We start from the raw sequence: 22,495 nt of genomic DNA, 5'->3' as shown, positions 1-22,495 counted from the left end.
ATCTGTTATTTGTATGTAACGCTTTGACTGCTGTTGGCTCGTGGTCTGGAGAATCTGCATGGTTTTGATTCTGATCTGTGCCAAAAGATCAAATCAAACAGCAAATTTGGTTCTTCGGCTACAACACAAATAACTGTGCTTCCTTAGGTTTGTTGATTGTTTCTGTTTAAACCTGTCTCGCGCAGTTTTGTTGGTGTGACTTACAGTATGGGCAAAGTTTTAGATTAATGCTAACAGCTAAATCCTGGCTGGCCTTCTTCCATTGCTGAATTGCTTACAGCAGGCAGTGGATTTATATTTTTTTGAAAATGTACTAGAGAACAGTTCCACCAGACTGGCAGGTAAGGTTTTGATCCTGGTTATAAAACAAAAGTCTGGAGTGTCTCTTTCAATCAGAATGATTGGAAACCCCCCCCCCCCCCCCCCCCCCCCCCCCCCACACACACACACACACACACATTATGACAGGAGATGTTAGATCATGTCCATCTGGTTTACAGTTACCAGGACTTCACTCTCATTTTGTGCTGGGTGTTGGTTGTATTAAGTTCTCACTTTCTTTCCATCCTTCTGGCTCGGCTCTGAGTCTGTTCTTCTATCTATGAGCCTGCACAGGAAATATCTGATTAGAAGAGAAGATATGTGGTCTTGAGTAGAGCTGTGTATTGTGACTATATTTATTGTTCTAATCAAGTGAGTTCTCCTTTCATTCTCTTCCTGCGATTCATCATCCTTTTATTTCTTTTCATTCAAGTTTTTTTCTTCTTTCCTTTCCTCTCTGCTTTTTTTCCCTCTCTCAGTTACTTACCAAATTAGTTTAATCTGCGATGATATAACACATCATTTGAACCCACACAGAAAGACACTGGCCTTAACACAAAAACAATAAATACATATTGTTTCCGAGCTCCTGCCTTTGTCACACATACATATACACACACACATGGACCCACATACCCAGCCTCCTGCCAGAAAGGGGCTTCTGGTTTGCATTGAGTACAAATCCGAGTTTTATGACAGTTTGTCTTTTCTAAACCAGGGTGGATAGATTCTCTTTGATGAGCTCTACTTTCGTTAGCGGTTGGGGTGGACGTGTGTGTTACCGTGCACGTACGTGTGCACGCGTGCGGTTAATCCACTCAGGCGTCACCGCTAATGAGAAGGGGAGGTGTGGGAGACACCGAGAAGGCGACACAGGGATCATTAGATACCCACACATATACATACAGTACAGCTATACACACTCACGCACGCTGACACACACACGCACACGCACAGCCAGCATGTTTGTCAGAAGTCTGTGCTCTCTGAGCTTAGATATATGGCTTTCAGGCACACAAGGGGGTAGATGTTGAGGGTATGATATGCCTTTGTTCTTAAATGTGTTTCGGCACTTTTTAAGTCTTGAAAATTCAAGTCTACCATAAAGGAATTACAATCAAGAAATATATAAATATTACAAATAAACATGTATTTTTGTTTAGAGACTTTAACAATTTCACCTTACTAATTGCAAAAATTACAACGACAAAAAAAAATATCCAACAGTTGCATTAATTTTGAAATGATGTGACTTAAAGAAAAAAAACACTTTGGTAAACTGCAGCCTAGGAATGACTAAATGACTTAAGCAGATCATTTATATTTCCTCTAAATATTTCTTTCCCATCATGAATGCACTCTTTCCTCAACGAAGGTTTCTTTAATTACTTTATTTATGTAACCCCTCAAACCTCACCAAAATATGCATGTGACATAAAATCTCATTGTATTTTAAAGAAATACTTGGGATCTGCTTTTTTCATTAATTGTGGTTACATGTTTAAACCAAACCAGCTTTGCTGTCTTTGAAATGTGCCAGCTAAAAGCATATAGGCACTAAATTAGACTAGAAAATGTCTGTGTTCTCTCCTGTCCTCAACCTGGAGCAACAAAGTTTTTTTTTCTTGCTTTTGTGAGCCTGTCTGATAAAAGTGCTCACTATTTCACAAATGTGATATCTGTAAGTATCAGTATATTGAATTACTATATTGCATTTCAATGAGCCAGTGGGAAACTGTGAGTAAATGAATCAGGAAATACTGATGTGAGATTTTATGACTGTAAGCAACAACCCACAGTTACCAGCTGTGTGTGGACTGGAGCCCAGCAGGATCAGAGGTCACTTGCAGTGGCGATGCACCCTGCTGCCGCCAACCTGCTGCTCCGGAACAACTGCTCATTTTCTGAAAGCAGTATAGCACTTGTAATATTGCATTTATTAGCTGCACTGAGCTCATATTGTCTGTCTGATGAGCCAGAGGTTTTATATCAAAACAGAGACTTAACAGTGCTTCCCTTCTGTGGCTTTCTCTCTTTCTCCCTCTCTCTCTCTCTCTCTCTCTCTCTCTCTCTCTCTCTCTCTCTCTCTCTCTCTCTCTCTCTCTCTCTCTCTCTCTCTCTCTCTCTCACACACACACACACACACACACACACACACACACACACACACACACACACACACACACACACACACACACACACACACACACACACACACGTCACTTTTGCCAGACATGATTGAAAAAAGCAAAATGAAAATGATCCCCAATTAGTAATGTTTGTCATGGAAACCTCCACAGCAAGTCTGTGGTTTGCGCTTAAATTGAGAAGAGGAAGGAGGGACGAAGGGAATGAGGGAAATGATTTAGGGAAGAGAGGAAGGGGAAAGGAGGGAGTGGGGGGGGGTTCCATCATGTCCAGACTTGTCCTGTAGCTGCCACTCCTCCTCCTGATCAGACAGAAAGACAGAGGGAGAAAATAAGAAACAGCAGTGGCTTGTAAAGCCCTTTCACATAATAATGTGATTGTTTATTAAACTTTGGAGTGAAAGTCTCTGCAGTCTGTTGGTGTTGCTCAAGGACATTTCAGCATAGAGGATGTTTCCATGTTTAAAGGCTTAACTCGGGAAAACACTGCCTGCAATTCACTATAACAATTCACTGTGCCACCACAAAAACTAATTTTGTTAGCATCATGCTTAAGTCGTTACAAGATTATTTTTTTATGCTTCATGCACAAGCCTACATGAGGTTTTGAGTGTTTATTCTTCACATCCTTGTTTTGTGTTGAGTCAGTGACCTGTGTTTCTGTCAGCTCGTATAAATAAGATGATGCTGAAAACAAACACATGGCACAAATAAACATAAGGTTTCTTTCTCTTTTTTTTTTTTACCCAAATATGAACTTTACCAATGACCATTAATCTTTCAGTACTGCCTTGTGCAAAAGCAGATAATTCAGTTTATTTGTCATAGCCACTAGTGCTTAGAAAATAACCTGAAGCTGAGCGTCCTTAAAACAAAAGAACTCATAATAGACTTCAGAAGGCTCAGACAGGTCCACTCCCTTCTCATTATAAATGGTGAATGGGTAGAATCTGTCAACCTTCGTTTCTGGGCAGATCTTACCTGGACCCACAACAGCAATGCTCTGGTAAAGAAGGCCCAGCAGCAGTTGCACTTCGTGGATTCCTGGTTGTTTGATACACATGAGCCATAACTGAAACACGAAGGCGGCGCAGAGGGTAATTAACACCGCCAAAAAAGGTCATTCACTGCCCTCTGCCACCCCTGGAGACTATCGCCAGATCCTCCCGTCTCAGGAAAACCAGGGCCATCGCAGGTGACCCCCCTGCACCCCCGCCCACAATCTGTTTGACCCGGTCGGTGCCTCAGGCTAGTCAAGTTCCACACCTCCACCTGTCAAACAGCTTCTTTCCCTGGGCCTTTCTGACCGTCAATAACCACTATCACCCCACACCCCACCCATGCCCACCAACCTCACCAATCTGAGCCATGGTCTGAGTTACCCTCATCACTCAGGTCACTCACACATACTCTAGTCAGACCAAGTCTTTTCTTTGCACTACCTATTTATTTCTGCTGTCTACTATCTATATTTTATTCTGACACAGTTGGTGTGGAGCACCAACTATTCAAGAACACAATATTGTATTGTATTCTGTTCTATTCTATTCTAAATTTTACATCACTTGGTGGCTGACCTGGAGTAAATACTGTATCTGTGGTATCAGATGTGCCATCTGCTTATTACATATCATGCCAGTATATTGGTGATCTTCTGTCAGTGGTTTATGTCTGGCCCAACACGTACAGTAGTATTTTTGTCTTATGGTGGCAAAATGCCAAAACTGCCTTTGGGTAGAAAGGCTAGCTCGTAAATCCCATAAAACTAAAAAGCAGGGTGGTAGAGAACAACTCAGCTTAAAGCCCACATGATGCAGACAAAGACACACACAACTACCTCCGTCTTCCGCCTACCTGTCTATGACTTAAAAGTAATTAGGCACTGTGCCAAAGCCCACACTACACACAGGCCTTTCTGTTAGAGTGCATGGCAGCCGGAAAGCACATTTGGTTGACTTGAAAGGCATCAAAAGGCATCTGAGAGCAGGACAGAGGAGGAGAGAGAGGGTGAGAGAGCAGTGGAATAAACTCTCTTTCCTTTCCTTGAAAAGGTGGGATGAAAGAGAGATGAAAGAGAGAGTGTCTACCTTCTTCTCTTTCCTGGTGCTGCATCTTTTTTTGTTGTTGCTCTGCTGCTCCACCCCTAAAGCCCACCTGGGATCACAGACATGATCCAGAGCAAGGACACACACACACACACACACACACACACACACACACACACACACACACACACACACACACACACACACACATATACACAAATGACAACTTGTAGGCACATACAACCAACTAGGAAGCTATATACAGATTGTGTGAACACACACATGCATTTTTACATATCTTTCTTTATTAGAAGAGGAGATTGGACTTGAACTCAGCCCTAACTGTGAGTTCGGTCTCTTACCTCATTTCTCTCCTCGAGTCAGTAGAGGATTCATTAGGTACAGTGTCAGTCTGTGGTCATTGATCTTCTTTAGCCACACCATTATAGATTTATGTTATTAGCAGCAGCAATTAGCAACCATGATAGGGCCTTGACCTTTTTTACTCAGATCTTCAGAAATCCTGGATGTGTATACTGCCATCAAACATCAGCCCTTAACTCCCACAATCATTAGCGTGTTCTATTGGTTATCGATAAAGGTCATTCTGGCATGTCAGTATTGCTTGTGCATCTGGCAGTTTGCATTACCTATTTACTTTCACCCTTTTGAATGTACTTTCTGTATTAGCTTGAAAAGGTTTGTCGATTATGCCTTGAATCCAGATAAAGGCTGTTGCACATTATTGACTCTTTGTAACAGTTAGAAAGAAACAAAAACGAGTGGAAAGAAAATCTGCATTCACACATGAGGTCTGGACAAAATCCAAATCATGTTGCTCTTTCTCACATGTAGAGCACAACAAGGGATTTTCCATCTTAGATGGATTCCCACTATAGGACACTTTACTCCCACTCACTGTGTGAATTTGTGCTGAGTTTGAATCCAGTCGGTCATTACACAAGGGAGCTGCAAGATAGAGTTCATTATAATTTTTGTCATCCTGCTGATTTAGACATTTGTATTCCTAATAATGTCTGCATTGCATTTGTGAAAACCCCTACAGATGAGACAAGCGGATGAATCAGCCTTCAAGGTTATCAGTCATGTAAAATTCCCAATGAAAGGTACCCTGTTTCAAACAAGACATCCTAGTAAGTAAACACAATTAGCATTTCCCTGTGTTCACATCATCTAAAGAACTGTGAAAATGTGTCTAATAAATCAGCAATTCAAAAATAAACAAAACAATGCACACATCAAAGACAGCAAATGCGTTTCTTTGTACTTTGCAGCTGAGCAGCTCAATATTTTAGTCAACATTTCATTGCTTGGCTCATCAGCAAGATGTGTTGACAGGAAAACAAGTAATGTTCAATTCAGAGATGTTTTGAAGCTCTTTTATGTGATGATTTGGAACAGAAAAGCTTGTAATCCACACGACTATGTGAGTCTTTAGTTTTTTGGCACATAGTGTTCTTGTATTCACACACCGAGTTGGCCATGCTCCATACCTTCATCGCCGAGGTCGCTGCAAGGTGCTGTTTGTTGGTAACCCCTGAAATAGATGTTGGACACCAGATGTCAAGTCAGCCATGAAGAGGCTGAGGAAATAATCCTCCTGTGCTTAGTTAGGTTGTGGGAATTTGTGGTGGCCAACAGGTAGGGGCAGGTTAAAGGTAGTGCAGCTTTGGCAGTAGCTGAAACAGACTTTTGGTCATCCTCAAAGCGATTCAGGCAAGTTGTCAGGTTGCTAAGGAGAGGGAAGGGATGTTCTGCCCACATGTTGCAGTCAGGCTAAAGTGCTGCTTAACTCACATGGGGGCGTAGTTAATCACCGACAAGAATACCTTCTGATATTGTATGCTGAGGTACTGTACTCTTTTGTATAATATATTATACTGAGATCTCCTCAGTTCTGCTTAATCCCATCCTGTTTGTATAACACTGGACCACCACACAGATCAGACAAGCATCAACCTCTTCGGGGCTCTTGAGGCAGTCAGAGTTTGCCCAAGCAGTAGACTTGTTGATTGTTGATTCTGAGAGACCTCTTCGGGGTCTCTCAGACCCCGAAGAACACCCTGAGAGACATGGTCAAACGCCATGTCTCTCAGGGTGTTCTGTGGTCTGTGCTTCCAGACTTTTAAGGTGTCGGACTTCTTACAGGTTATTCATACCTTGTAAAACCATAGTGAGAGCATGGCTGTCATTACCAACAATAAGTCTGTATTTTCTGAATTCTCTCAGGGCTGCTCTTTGTCACCTGAATTTCTAGGTATAGCCAAAGGGTGGAAGGTTTGGCAGACTCAATATTCTGTCTTTTCTTTTTGTGGATGATGTGATCCACTTCATTTGAGTGGTGACCTCCAGCTTATGCTGGGGTGGGTTGCAGTAAAATGAAAAGTGGTGGGGATAAGACCTAGCACCTCTAAATCATTGTAACTATCTGTTGTGGCAAAGAGAGAAAGCAGGGGCAGGTTAAGGGTAGTGCAGCTTTGACTGTAGCTGAAACAATAAAGTTAATGATTTACTGGTTAGTCTTCGTACTATCACTCATGGCCATGAACTTTGGAAAGTGATTGAAAGTATAAGCAGAAAATGAGTAGAATTACAGTTTGCTCATCAGCAACTTTTGAGTATGTAGGTGTCTATATTTAGGAATTTAATTTTCAATAGTTTCAAGGTGGTTTCAGGTCTTGTATATGATTCACACAACATGTGAATAGCTCAGGTGGCAGAGCAGGTCAGCCACTAATCAGAAGGTCGGTAGTTCGATCCCAGGCTGCCTTCTGGCTGCATGCCAAATATCCTTGGGCAAGATACTAACCCCATGGTGGTGGTCAGAGGGCCCGGTGGCGCCAGTGTCCGGCAGCCTCACCTCTGTCAGTGTGCCCCAGGGCAGCTGTGGCTACAATGTAGCTGCCATCACCAGTGTGTGAATGTAAAGCGCTTTGGGGTCCTTAAGGACTAGAAAAGCGCCATACAAATGCAGGCCATTTACCATTTACCAAATGATACTTCCACCGAATTTACATGCAGACAGATGAATAAATCTACGCAAGCATACGCATCCATTGCAGCTTCCTTCCCAAGTAAGTTGTGTTGTCAGCGACAGAGTGACGCCACGCAGGTAATGAAACTTGTAGTGGCTCAGTGAGAACCAGTGTTAAGAAACCAGAGGAAACTTGTACTAACATGGCTGAAATACACAGTCCTGCTGTGTCAATCTGTCTGTCAGACTACAGAAGCACGGTGAACAGAGCTATCAACTTACTGTCACACAGGGTGGCTGCTACTCACATCCAGAAGCTGCACACACATGCACACATCACTCCCAGCAGGCAGGTTTCCTCATCCTGAACAGGATTCTCTGGGGCTGTGGCCAGAGTTTCTGACCCAAGGATTTCTGTTGTAGACGTGTTCACGGTTGTTGATGGGTGTGACAGATAGAGGTCTGGATTCCCAGCTCACCCCCCATGAATAAAAACACAGACAGAAAATGAGCCCTTGTCTGGCCTTCCATACATACTAACTCACACGCACACACACACACACACACACACACCAGGGTTAATGTTAAGTGTCCTTACAGATGGAAAGTAAAATATGTGGCTGATGACTCTAGCCTTGAATGTTGGATGTGCATGTGGAGATGAAGTATGTGTCAGTGTAAATGTTTAATGGTGTTTATGGTCTGTAAAAATGGGTGTGGTCATTACTCAAGTTAAAACCTCTAATCTGTGGGTAAGGAAATGCATATTGCTTGGGGGGCACATGTTTTATAAAGTTACAACTTTATGAGCTTGTTAATTATTGCCACTGGTGACGGACACTATGATAGCACATTAATCATCCTCCTTGCAGTCTGATTTACTCTTTGTATATGTGTATAGATTAGTAAATTAGTTACATGAGAGCAGATTATCCAAATGTAAAATGTCTTGCTTAACTTTCCATTTTTGATTTTTAAGATTTCATGTTATGTTTTTAAATTCTTTAGTGGGTTGGCAATAAAATGTCTTACTAATCTCTTAACATAGTATGCCTCTTTGAGATCACTGAGGTCTGCTGACCAGTTACTCCTCCATGTCCTAAAGACTGGACTTAAGAACATGAGGAGATCAGCTTTTCAGCCACAGAAGCTGTATAGTGAGTTTGGCTGATGTTAGTGACAAGGTGACTGTGGGGGAGGCAGGTTAAGACCTAAACAAAGGACTCCAAAAGCACCAAGTAAAACTCAAAAAACACTTTATTGCTGAAGCTTACAAAGGGAATATGACAAAGTCCAGGAATGAATGAATAAACTTAAGGAATCTAACTAGGAACACACGAAACAAAAAGCAGACAGTCTAGAGAGGGAATACACGTCAAAGGGCAAGGGAAGCCTGAGACAATATATACACACCACACAGTAGTTAATTACAGGAGATGGAAAACACCAGGGAACACAGCTGACTGGAATCTGACTAAAAAGAGCAGAGGTAAACACAACACACAGGATGAGGAAATAAAACAGAAAATAACAAACAAAGACCAGGACTAAGATGTGAACTTGACACAGTTACAGGAGATACATAAACATGGAAACATGACTGACTGGAGAAACAGAAGAGGATCACAAAAGATGATAACTAAAGATTACATAACCTAATGAGGAACACAGACTGAAGCACAAGCCAACATTATACTGATAGGACTGGATGCTGAGCTACATCTCAAAATCCAAAGGGAAAAAATCATTATCTCACAGAAAACTCAAAACATCACAAAACTCTAAATGCTGGGTTAGGACCGTGACAGTTGGCATGAGTGGCCACCTTGCACATTATTAAAAATACACCTTAAAACTAATTTTTATTCTTGGCTTTCAACCCAAAGTAAGAGTTGACACTTACTTAAATGGTTGTTTTTTTTTTTAATCCGTTTGATATATTTATTGATGTGTGTGTGTCCATGTGTGCATAGTGCATCTGATATTTTATTATATAACCCTCCTTTTATCTATACAGTTCTGTGGTTAGCTTTGTTGTTTTAAATGTGCTTCATAAATAAGTAAAATTAGATTGGAAATTTTTAAATATTGTTACAGTGGTGATTACTTGTTTTTAACATGAATGTTTGGGGTCTTTTTGTTGTCTGTAAGCACAGCCACGATCAACCACCTACTATTCAAAACTTCTGTTTCCAAGGAGCAGCCAATCAATTTTTCAGTTCAATTTAATTTTATTTATATAGTGCCAAATCACAACAACAGTATTGTACAGTAGATCCTACAATAATAGATACAGAGAAAAACCCAACAATCATATGACTCCCTATGAGCAAGCACTTTGGCGACAGTGGGAAGGAAAAACTCCCTTTTAATGGGAAAAAACCTCCAGCAGAACCAGTCTCAGGGAGGGGCGGCCATCAGGGTTTTAATAGTTTTGCAATTTTCATTAGTCTTTATTTTTATTTAGTTTTGACTTCAGATTTTCAATTTTATATCAGTTTTAATTAGTTTTTACCAGTTGTTTGCTAGTTTAGTTTAGTTTTAATTTTTTTGAAAATCCTTAGTTTCAGTTTAGTTTTGATTAGTTTCAGTTATAGTTTTAGTTGTGTTTGCAATAATTAAGTGTAACAAAATCCCAGTTTCATCATATCAGTCATTCTCTTCTGCTTATCCTTGGGTATGTTGCTATTCCAGCTACCATACCCTGCACCCTGGACAGGTCGCCTGTCTGTCACAGGGCTAACACGCAGAGACAGACAACTCACATTCCCACCTATGGGTTCTTTAATTAAATAAATAAATAAATAGGGAAGATGAACAACCATTGATACCAGGCAACGATAAAATGTATGTCTTGGCCCCAATGAGACTATTAACTCTTGCAGCACCGGGTGTTCATAATTTTGGTTCAAGTGAATTGATAAACTTTTTGAAGGCAATTGACTCACACAGTTATGTAGATATCCCAGACCTGTTGTCTCGGGATGCATCACGCTGCCTTGCCTGGGGTTAGCGTCTGTTTCTGGGGATGAGGGTTGAGTGTGCTCCCTTACCTTCTCAAGGTAAGCTAGTTTAGCCTTCTTGTGTGAGCTTTTCAAGTGCACTTTAAGGTTTGTGGGATTTTTTCCCCTCATAATTTGTCTCTTTCCACTACAAGACACTTGCTTTATCCAAAACACAGTCATATTCAAAATAATACCAAATTGGACTCTGGCGCTTTCTCCCGACTTTTCCTGACATGATTCTGCGCGTGGACGGAGCAGCAACACAGACGACTCGACTAACGTACTGCCACCTGCTGGCATAATGAGACAGCAAGAAAAAAATCTGGAAACTAAACTTCATTTTCACCCTTGACTATTGTATGACACGCACACATCAATGAAAACTAAACACATTTTTGTTATAAATTCAGTTAATTTTAGTTAGTTTTGTGAACACTCATTGCAGTTTTGGTTAGTTTTCCTTTTTTTATTTATTTTTTATTTCCGTTAACAAAAATGTTTTTTCACTTCTAGTTTTCGTTATTTCGTTAGTTTTCGATAACGATAATAACCTTGGCGGCCATCGACCGGTTGGGGTGAGAGAAGGAAGACAGGATGAAAGACATGCTGTGGAAGAGAGACAGAGATTAATAATGGGTATGATTCAATGCAGAGAGGTCTGTTAATACATAGTGAGTGAGAAAGGTGACTGGAAAGGAAAAACTCAATGCATCATGGGAATCCCCCGGCAGCCTACATCTATTGCAGCATAACTAAGGGAGGATTCAGGGTCACCTGGTCAAGCCCTAACTATATGCTTTAGCAAAAAGGAAAGTTTAATTTTTTTTTTTTTTTTTTTGCCTGTCCCGTTTGGATCTTTAGCCATCAGAGTTGTTGTCTGAAGGCCAAAAAAGATGCCAAACAGATTTACTTTACCAAGTGGATCATCATGGCCTTGACATATTGGTCCATTCGATTGACCTTTATTATAATTATGTATTTATTTGATTTGATTTTCGGTTGTTACCGACGGGACAGACATGACTGGGGGATAGGACAGGGAGGAAGAATGAAAGAAAGAGAGGGAGAGAAAGAAAAATAGAGGGGAGAAGAGATGTGAGAAATGGGGGAAGAGAAAAAAAAAGAAAAACAAACAAAACACCTGGATCACCTCTATGGAGATAAAAAAAATAGAAGAGAAAACAAACAAAAAAGAGTAACATAACAAACACAACGCCATCACAATAAACTAGTTAACAGTAGATAACAGTAGATGCTAAATATTACATGTTATTGTGCAGCACGCAAGATTGACAGCGCACAATGTGCTTTCACGTAGCAGCCAAGAAAGGTGTAGCTTGTGTCTGTGAACACCTGTGTGGATCAGCATGCTTGTATTCAAAAGGTTTCTCCATGTAACGATCTGCTAGGGAGTGTGGGGCCATAGCCCCATGCCCCAGGGCATGAAGCAGGTATGGAAGAGATCCAGGCCCCAGACATCCAGAGGCCCCAGAGTACGAGGACCCAAGGAGGACCACCACAGGGGCAACCGTGCCACCCTCCTGGGAAAAGCCGAGGAGAGCCCCAAACGAGAGGTCACCCAGCAGCCACGGAGCAGAGGCCAGAGGGGGTTGCAGTGACGTGCCCGCGGGCTCTGCTGGCAGCCAGCTGTGCCAGAGAGGACCGAGCCTCAGGCCCAGAGGCCTGAGGGCACCCCACCCCCCGGAAGAGGCCCAGCCACAGGCGCCAGGCCCCGCCAATCAGCCACCAGGAGTGAGTCGGTACATACATGAGCGCCCAGCCCCAGACACCAAGAACCACCAACACACCAACGTCTAAGGGGATCAGCCACTGGCAGGGAGTGTGGTGAGGAGAGATAGGCCTCCATACCTCGGAGAGCCTGAGATATTCCCAGAGAGGTGGAGTGTAAGACCCAACCTATAGACACAGACGAACAGGCCTAATCTTAAAAGTAGAGATAGTGTCTGTCTCCTGAATCCAAACTAGAAGCTGGTTCCATAGAAGAGGGGCCTGAAAACAAGGCTCTCCCTCCAATTCTACTTTTAAAGACAGTTGGCTTATGGGGGGTGGCCTTAAGAGGAGGCCAGCTAATTCGGATCGATTTGGTGGATGAACGACGGACTACACCAAAGCACATTTTAACAATATATAGCAATATAAAAAGCCGAGTAATAACAGTAGTAAAGTTACTGCAAAGAACTACAAAATCTGAATATTTGAAAGTTAGAATGAATTGTTTAGGCCTCCATTATCTCCTTTATGGAAAGAGCAAGACATTGTGGAATGTGTGCAAATGTCTGTTTGTTTTTGTGCACATGAGCGACTGTGTATTTGTGCATAAAACCTGCAGCAGATTCACTGCAGTTCTTCTTACACTTGTTTCGTGTCATCCCATAATGCAAATTGAGGTTAGCAGTGTTCCTATTCCTGCCAGCACAACCAGTAACACAGCAAACTGGCCAGACCTGTGACCTGTCAGCCAAATTCACCATGACTTAAAAGATGAAAACATTTACGATTTGCATGCAAACCAGTGATAATAATTCAGCTGTGGATTGGTTCTGGTACTTTGCTGGAAGAAAAAAAAATTCCCCTTCTGTGTTTTTAGATTTAGAGGCACGTTGGAGTGCCACAAGAGTTTATATTTTTGCCTAATCGGGGGTTACATGGCATTTAAATTAGTGTGGCGTGTTCACTAAATTACAGCTGGGTTTTAAACGCGTGTCCCCGAAGTCAAACATGTCAAATGGGTGTTCTCAAAATAAAACTGCTTTCTTCCCTTATTCCAAATCATCACGTGTGTGCTCCTCCAGTCCAGCTTGGTGTTGTTTGTGAGCTCTACACATCCAAATGTTTGTCAACCAATTTAACGTCCAATCTTCCGCAGTTGTCAGTTCCTAGAACTATAGTGTAAGTCCCTCATATCCAACTCGGGAATTCATTTGAACCTCAATCAGATTCTCTCTTTCCCAACAAAAACTCCTACATTTTCTTGATTTCCTGTTTTTTAACATCTTGATAAAACTATATTTAAAACTATTCTTAAATTTATTTTTCCAAGGGTCAAATGTAAACCAAAGTATGAAACCATCTGTCATCAAAATACCCATCAAAAGGCTACAAGCGTTTCCTTTTAGGCAACATTTTTCTCAGGTTATTTAAAAAAGCCAGAGAATTAAGAGAAAACATTTCCAAATATGTTCATTTAGTTTCCTCACCAAAAATGAGGGTTTATTTATGAAAAAAGTGAAACCATATCTGAGGTCACTGTCAGAGATAAGAAGCAATTGCAGAAGGAACAGAGACTCCCCTCTTTGATCCTAACTGCACAGGAAAGAAAGGTCATCCCATCATCGCTCTGACCTCTTGTCTGCTTTTAATCTCCAGGCTTGTAACTTGTCAACAACATTTTTAGGTAGCAACATTTGCTCTTATACTGTAACTCCTAAGCTTACGCATGCCAACAAAATCCCCACCGCATGGCTATCAGACCATCTCATGAGCTATTTGTTGGCTGCGGTTGTGTTGACGGAGCACTGATGAGATGCTTGGCTGTTTAATGTGTATGTAATGTTCCACTAATGTCTCTGCAGCAGCTTTATCTGATATGCTATTCCTGGTCAGAAGCTAATGCTCGCAGATATAAATGAGGACGCTGTTCCAAATATTTGTTGTTTGGTCGGGTACCAGGTTGGACTAATGCATATGGCCTTGTTGGACCCTGTAATGGAAAGTTCAAGAGTTTTAAGCCTTTTAATAGCCATTAAGTCCTGTCATTGACCTTGTGTTGGGATAGCTCATTCAGTGGTATTTGTGTTGGAGATGGTGATAAAGTTCTGTAAAAGCAGGATTCTGGAGAGTGTCTTGAAGCTTTTTTTTTTTTTGGGGGGGGGGGGGCTCTGCTAAGATGATGCAAAGAACAGCTCAATTAGTTTCTCATGCAGTAATAAATCGTATGCTGCTCATTTAGATGGAAAAAAAATGTCTCCTGGCATTTCTCATTTCTTATCACAGCCTACTGATACAGTAATACATATTAATAAAATGTGAGACTGTCAAAAAAAAACTTGATCGATTGGTTTAAAGTTTGCTGGGTCTTCATCAGCTCATGATAACACATTAATTACATGTACTACTCTAGTCACATTTTAGGCCGAAGGAAATAGGTTTTAATACATCGCCAACAGATACCAAATCATTGGTATCGCACTGATATAAACATTGAAAAATGTATGAGACTTACATGTTGTATTTATACAGTGAAATTAAGTCGTTATGGTGTTTTCATTCAAAATAGGATATGTTCTGTGATACACAGTTTCAGTAGGTTTCCTTCCACATTACTAATTACTGGTAATTAATTACTAGTTACTAATTACAAGCAATTAATGTGCAATATTGAGGAAATTTTAAAACGGGAAATCTTGATTTAATGGCAAGTTGGGTAATTGCCTGATTTTTCTTGAAGCACAAGAGCTATAATGGCCAAGCATCCAAACATAAATTCTGACAATTATAGAAGCAGACTTTTCATGGAAACAAATTATTGTAATTTTTTTTCTTCTGTTCTTTTAAAATACGATGCATTCTGTCATACACCATAACAATTTATTAGCTTTCCTTTAGGTTAAATAGTGAAGTCTAATAGACTTTTTATGGCTTAACAGTCAAATAAAAAAATTAACCAATTAATGTGTGATATCAAGTAACTTTTGATTCATAGTTATATAGTCTTAATGTGTTCAAAACACACATGTTTTGGCATCTCCAAAGATTTCATCTATCAACAAACCAGCATCACATTTTTTGAGTTTCTCTGGTTTCAATAAGGAGAAAGAGGGAATACTTGAACGGGAAAAACAGCCACTTTGGGAAAAATATATCAACTCTTATTAAGCCGGTATGATGCAATAGGGAGTTTCATCAAAGCAATCTAATTAATCAAAGGCGTGTTGATAAGTTTCTGTAAATTATAGCTAACAGAGACTGGGAGAGAAGGAGGGAGGGAACAAAGAGGAAATAGATTTTGGGAAGAGGTTTGGAGGGAGAAATAGGGAGAAAAGGAGGGGCAGGAACTATTCTGGCTATGATAGCCATCAACAAACCAGACAGTCTTTCAGAGGTGGAAACCCAGATGTGTATATGTGTGTTTCCCCTCAGGTCATGTAACATGTGGTAAGGAGGCTGTGTTTTTGCGGTAGTGTCCATTCAGGCTCTTGTTCCTGGGGGAACCTTCCAGAAGGAATGAACACGCTTCCTCTGGGAGACTGCTGTAGGAAGTGAAGCTTCCAGCTTAGTGGAACTGACCTTCACACCCCCTGCTGCTTTTCACATTAAGGCCATGGCAGCTATGTTATGGGATATAACCGTTAATCTAATACATTTTATGGTTGCTATTCTGGGTCATTCCTGCTATACAGGTTTCGGCTGCCATAACTAATAATAAGGAAATGGACATGATTTTTAATACTCTTTGAAAAGAGTGATATATTTGACTGTCTGAATAAGATAGTGGCCAACCTAGTAAACTTGAATTTTAACAACTATCAAAGCAGATTGTTCATGGAAGAACTATAAATGCATGTTGCCATAATTCTGGCACTTTCATTTTCTTCTTCCTGAAAGAAAGTTCACGATAAGCAAATATTTATAATGTTTATTTTTTCTACAAATTGTTGTTAATTTTGGTACATCAAATCCATTCATTGTCTTTCAGTTTTGGAATTACTTTTGCATGTTTTAGTCTAATTTACTAAAGGGGGAAGTAAAAGATTGTTCATGACAACTTGTGTTTTTGTTGGCCAATCATGTTTTCTTTTACTTAAGAAAAGTGTCTTATTGGATGGAAGGAAGAATTGTATATTACACGGTGAGCCAAATAAGGAACCAGTCTAGCCATTACATTGTGTAATCAACATTTACTTAATCAACATTTACTAAACTATAAGCTCAAGTAAAAACCTTGTCTTTCAATAATTTCAAACTAAATGCGTCCACAAAACGTCCTGGTCATTGTTTGTTTATCAGCACTAAATCAACATACGTGACCACAGGTTTAGCCAAGAAAACAAAATGAAATAAACTGCACACCTGGAAGATGCATATATCTATTTGATGCAGTGAAACTACAAGGTAGAGTTAACAAGCATTATAAAAAGACTCAAAATTAATTAATTAATGATTCTACATGATTATATGGTAGGTTAACGCAGCATTTTGAGTTCGCAAGTTGCAAACTCAAAGGAGGAAAATACCTCAGCCTTAGTAAAACACGTGCTCTGCATACTATTCCTCAAAGTATTATTAAGTACTTGAACTTAGTTCAAGTTAACTTGCATATTTGGTTATGAATTCTGTTGTAATACTATGCATTTATTTAGTATAAACATGAATTGTTATTGAGTGTAAGATGAAAATAAATGAAAATAAGCATAGAAATATTATCTGTTAAATAATAATTACACAATTGATGGATGAGATTGCATTTTAAAAGCAAAATATAAGTACCAGCACCCATGGAGATTAGAAAATAAAACCATGTTTGTTTGTGATATTTCTAAAATAATATTTCACCGGTGTTAATGGCTCTGCTCTTGCCACAACGACAGCTTTAAAAGGATAAAGTTTGCACTTTTGCTCCATCCCCCTTAAATTCCCTCAACCTCCACCCTATCTCTGATTTTTTTTAACAAGGGACCTTTAATTTGGCGAGAAGGAAGCAATGAATTGTAAAGTACACTTTTCCACCAACGGCCTGGGAAGAGTGGACCTCTTTCTGTGTCCCTCCACTTTGCCTAATGCAAAACCCAATAGGTAACACATGTGGTACTTGAGCTGCTACTGCACTCCTCTTAATCACTTGTCATCCATGTCCCTTTAATTCTGTTTGTTTTCTCTTTTCTGTACTCAGTCCTCGATTAATAAAAAAGGGATATGCAATAATCAGGTACACTCAGGCAGAGTTTAAATGTGGAAAGTACGAGCCATCTTTTTGCTGCACAAAAATATGAAGCAATAAAATTCTTTATTCTCTAAATTGAATGTTTTCATTATATATTTTGTTGTGAGATTTGTTGTCAAATGTGTGGATCTTGGGCAGCTTCTGTGTGTGTTTGTGTTCTTGTTTAGGGAAAGTGCGCGTGTGTGTGAGAGGAGAGTTTATCAGAGGAGACATGTCAATTAGCGGGGGGGTACAGAAGGCAGAGGCAAAGGTTATAGGTCAGGCTGGGGGGATTCGTCAGCTGTCACTAACTATAAAAACTTACTGTGTTCCAGTGCTTGTCTGTGTGTTTGTGTGCGTGCGTGCGTGCATGTCATTGGGAGGGCCTCGTTGTGGGTCAGAAGCCACTGAGCCGAGACTGGGAACAGACACACAGCTCCCTGTGTGTGGTTTGTGACACCTTCTCCTGCAACAAGCCTGAAGGCACAAATTAAAACAGTCTCCTCTGAAAGACAAAAGTCCTTTTTTATTTCTCTGTTTCTCATTTATTTAAATGGTATTCACCGTGTACTCCTTGAAGCTACTAAAATAGGCACAAATATATGATATAACAATTATTTATAATAATAATATAAATATTAGCTTTTAGATATCTTATATATGTGATATTTATAGATGTCAACTTTTAAAAAAAAAACACAAAACGGTGTATTCTGTATTATGGAAAGTTCTCTAAAGTCAAAAACAGACATCAGCTCATCAAGTTCAAACTCGTTTAAACGTCTATTAAACATAGTTAGTTTTATTGGGGATTTGTTCATTTGTGTAACAGGTGCCAAGTGCCTAAATGTGAGCAATTTTATCTGAAACATCTTTTAAAATCTATTATTCTAATTATTTTTGACATTGCTGACTGGATTTTGCTCAGTGTGTAATTTTAACTCCAGTCTTATTAGTTAGTAGTTTGAATCATCATTTATATCACTAATTGAATGACAGCAAAAATCTGGTATCACTGACATAATGAAAGAAGTAAGGGCTGAGCAGCATACCATGAACCAGAAATACTATCATTCAGATATTAAACTGATCCTAGTCGATTCTTTTGGTTTTGTTTCTTTAAAAAACCTTTGGTTTGTTTGGAGCTTTTTTTTTGAGTGACTGCACTTGTTTCTTGTTGTTGTTTCTGATTTTGTTGTTAAAATTAAGCCATACTTTGGTGAACTGATTTTTGCTCCTTTAAGAAAGCCTACATTAAATATTTCATAAATAAACAAAGGAAAAGTTAAATCCGTCACACTGAATGATGACTCTGAGGTCATTTCACTTTTCCAAAGTTCACATATAGACTTTCTAGAGGTTTGGAAATTACCTGTTCCTCTGAGAGCTTAAGTGTTTTCTCTAGCAGAGCGAGAAGTGATCAGTGTCAGTAAAAAGAGTTAGGCCAGTTTTCTGTTTTGGCAACTTCTCAAAACAAAGTACAGGCTTTCGACCGCAGACAGAAGCATTATGGGTACATAATGCCTTTTTTCCTCGCCATCCTTTCTCTCCTCCTCACGCCCTCCATTCTTCCTTCCATCTCTCGCAGTCTGGTGTTGTGTGCGCAGGAATAAGAGTAGTGTATATGTGTGTGATCAGAGGACATGATTAGTTTCCTTCATTAGGCTAAAGGCCGGGCTTTGCTCCATAGCAAATATTGGGCCATGGAAATTAGACATTTGCACACACACATGCACACTTTGAAAGGGCACACCTCTAACACTCGTCTAATACGGGCTCTGAGTCCTGGACAGGACATTGCTCATTTATTCAGCAAATGGACATGCACACACATTCAAGCGCACGCACACACAAACTTGAACAGTCATATTCACACACACATTCAGACACACACATTCTGACCACATTTTGACTCTTTCCCTCTCATGCAGGGGGAAACGCACACACGCATTCTGGCCTCATACACACTGCCCAGTCCCACCACACACACTCAAATATATCCCCATGGAAAACACACACACTCACACACATGTGCCAAAGCAAATAGGCGCAGGTTGTGGCACAGCAGTGTGTTCCTGCGGCTTTAATTAATTCCAGCGATTAATGAGACGTGATCAGTTCCAGACTGAGTTGGGCACACAGCCCTGGGTGTGAGAGCTGCCTCTCAGCAACACACACCTTGATGAAAGTTGGATGTATATTAGGGAGTGTCTGTGCATAAACGGGGCTCCTGTAATAATTTTAAAATGTGTGTGCAAGGTGTACCTTATTTCTTTTCAAGGTGGACCTGTTATTCTCATTACCGGCTCCACATTTTTTGTCCTTAGCCTCTGCTGAAGAAGCTTTGCATGATTCACAGTTCAAAATAAATCTTTAGTTATCTTATACCTGGCCTCCAACTTTATCCACTTTATGAAACAAGACATTTTAACTCTTTTTCTTTTTAAGCCCACTCTCCCTTTAAGCCAGTTTTATTCTGATTGCTGGCCCCTTGAAAACAGATGGTTTAAACCACAGGTGAGCTATGCTTACAGCTAACTAAAGGACTATTTTAAGGGCATCCTCCCTCTTTGACAATAGTGAAAATCAAGAGATACAATCAAGAGTATTGGAGAAGCTGTTTGAAAGAGAAGCCTTTTGGCTTATAGGGTTTATTTGTGCCTAAAATGACTTAATTATTTGAATTATTTGAAGAATTTGCATTTTTTTTTTACATGAACATCCAACAGTAACTATATATATATGACAGAAAATAAAGGAAAGCATAATAGTGTCCCTTGTATCCTGGAATGCTGCTGTTACCATTGTTAATACCACTTTAATTAATACTGCCGTTGCTGCTCAGACAGCAACTACTACTGTTCCCATGGATATTCCAGTTTCTTCCCGCAGTCCAAAGATATGCTTTTTAGGTTAGGGAAAGTGAAATATGTCAATTTTAATTGTTTACTACCATTACTAGCTCCACTGACTTGTAGGGGACACACACTGATGCATTGGTCAGAATACCAGCAGCAGATACAATGTAACTGCTACAATACAGATACATTGATCTGTTCCATGATATACACACAGATAATTCTAATTTCTGAACACATTCGTGTTTTATTCTACCCCTTACACTGACATAGACACACATGTTTGCAATGTAGCTATGTGCTGAGCTGGTGCTGCGCTAGCTGGAGGAGGAGGAAGAGGGTTTAACACAGACAAAGACAGCCAAGCCCCACCAGCAGGAAGAGACCACTGAGGTGGACTCAAAATTAGACTTTAACATGTTTTGCAGACAATGTCAGCCTAATATGTGTGCATGAGCTCATCTGAATTCTTTTAACAAACACCCATGTCTTTGAGCTGCTGGGTGTACAGTAAGTTTAGATTTTGAAGGGAAACTCTCAAAGCTAGATGCCCTGAAACACGCACACAAACACACACATACAGTGTAAATACACACTGAGGTATTTTTCCATCGTTTGTGGTGTACAGAGCTATGCCCTGATGTTTATGGCACTGATGCCTGTCTGGAAAGATGCAATGTTGTGTATGTCTGTGTTTGTAAGTTTCTGTGTAAGGATGTGGGAGTGTGTGGGGAGGAAGGAACAGTTTTCTTGGAAGCACCGAGCTTTGACGTTCGTCTGCGTTTGTGGTATGTGTATGTCTAGCTTGGTTTATGTGTTAGTCTGTTTATCGCTGTGTGTTATGGAGAAAGTGTTTATGCAGTCAAATTGGTCTTCCCTTCTAAAAGCGTGTACTCACATGTAGAGATGGACCGATCCGATATTACGTATCGATATCGGTCCGATACTGACCTAAATTACTGGATCGGATATCGGAGAAAAATAAAGAATGTAATCCGATCCATTAAATATCAAAAAAGCACCTCACAAAACTTGCGACATGGCTTAACTCAGCTCATAACCGTAGCAGCCGGAGCAGTATGTGTCACGTGATAGAGCAGCTGTGGCGTGCCCTATCGGCGGTCTGGTTGAGTATTTGTAGCCTCGCTACCAAACCGGCATTTCATCTCTGAGGAAGTTCCGCCAGAGAGAAGTAAAGCAAGTGTGTCAGTTCATCTCTGAATGTTTGTAAAGCATTCCAGTGTTAAGCTTAACAACCGATTTATGGAGCTACTGCCTCTTCTCTCTCCCTCCCTCTCCTGTTGCTACTTCAATCAGGAAACTGATTAATGATCAGCTGATTGGCTTTTCTGTAGCGAGTCCGTCTCTCTTCTTTGTTTTTGGCCCACTTCGCGCCAGAAAGAGGAAACCAGCGGCTGAACAACAGCAGCACGTTTAAGCTTGATAACCTGTTGTTAGAATTTATTTAATATTACTTTCTACACCAGGATCCTTTTCTACGTAGCTGACGGCTGGAAACTGTGTAGGGGTGGGTCTAGCAATTTTTAGCCAGGGGGGCCGATAGGGCATTAACAGCGAAAAGGGGGGCACAAAGACATACTTTTCTTTCTTAATCTCATTTAAAATGTCTAGCTTTTAATAAATAATTATCTGAATCTTACACCCAAAGTTTTAATCTGATGTAAAATATATAGAAGTCCATTACTGTATATAGTAACTATTAAGTCTAATATACCCTAGTAAGCTATAGTACTTTTTCCTCCATCTGTGCAGTCTGCAGTTCTGTTGAAGAAAGATGTTGAATCTATTCAATTATTCTTGAAAAATAATTGATTTCTGTGCATTTTTTTTCACACTGCATCAAATTAAAGTTGATTACGTCGATTAAGCATCATGCGGTGGAGGGTGGTTCACTATTTATTTATTTTTTGCTGGGAGTTTGCAACCCTATTAGTTAGGTTGCTTACTCTTTAAAATACCAGAATAGGGAGGATGGAGTAGGTTTAAGTTTATTAGATTGATCAGTATTGCTGAATTATGAAATATTTTGGGTGCAGTGTATTTTTTGCATACAGATATAACAGAATAGCTTTAGTGTTTTTTTTTGTTTTTTTTTTTTTACTTGAGTTTGAACTTATAAAAAATACAGTAAGATATTAAAAAAACAGTTTTATTGATTAAAAA

At 40.1% G+C, this 22,495-nt stretch overlaps 1 protein-coding gene across 1 annotated transcript in view; it reads left to right on the top strand.

Moving 5' to 3' along the window:
- bbs9 (Bardet-Biedl syndrome 9) overlaps positions 1-22,495 on the top strand; it is a 171,725-nt gene that overhangs the window by 110,139 nt on the left and 39,091 nt on the right. The gene's annotated exons all lie outside the window — the stretch shown is intronic.

Source organism: Diplotaxodon limnothrissa, linkage group LG11 (assembly GCF_057381915.1).
Source record: "Diplotaxodon limnothrissa isolate DT_005_m linkage group LG11, D_limnothrissa_male_GT1.1, whole genome shotgun sequence".
In the NCBI taxonomy this organism is placed as follows: domain Eukaryota; kingdom Metazoa; phylum Chordata; class Actinopteri; order Cichliformes; family Cichlidae; genus Diplotaxodon; species Diplotaxodon limnothrissa.
Note: the sequence above shows the minus strand (reverse complement) of the source record. Positions and strands in the feature narration are given on the sequence as shown.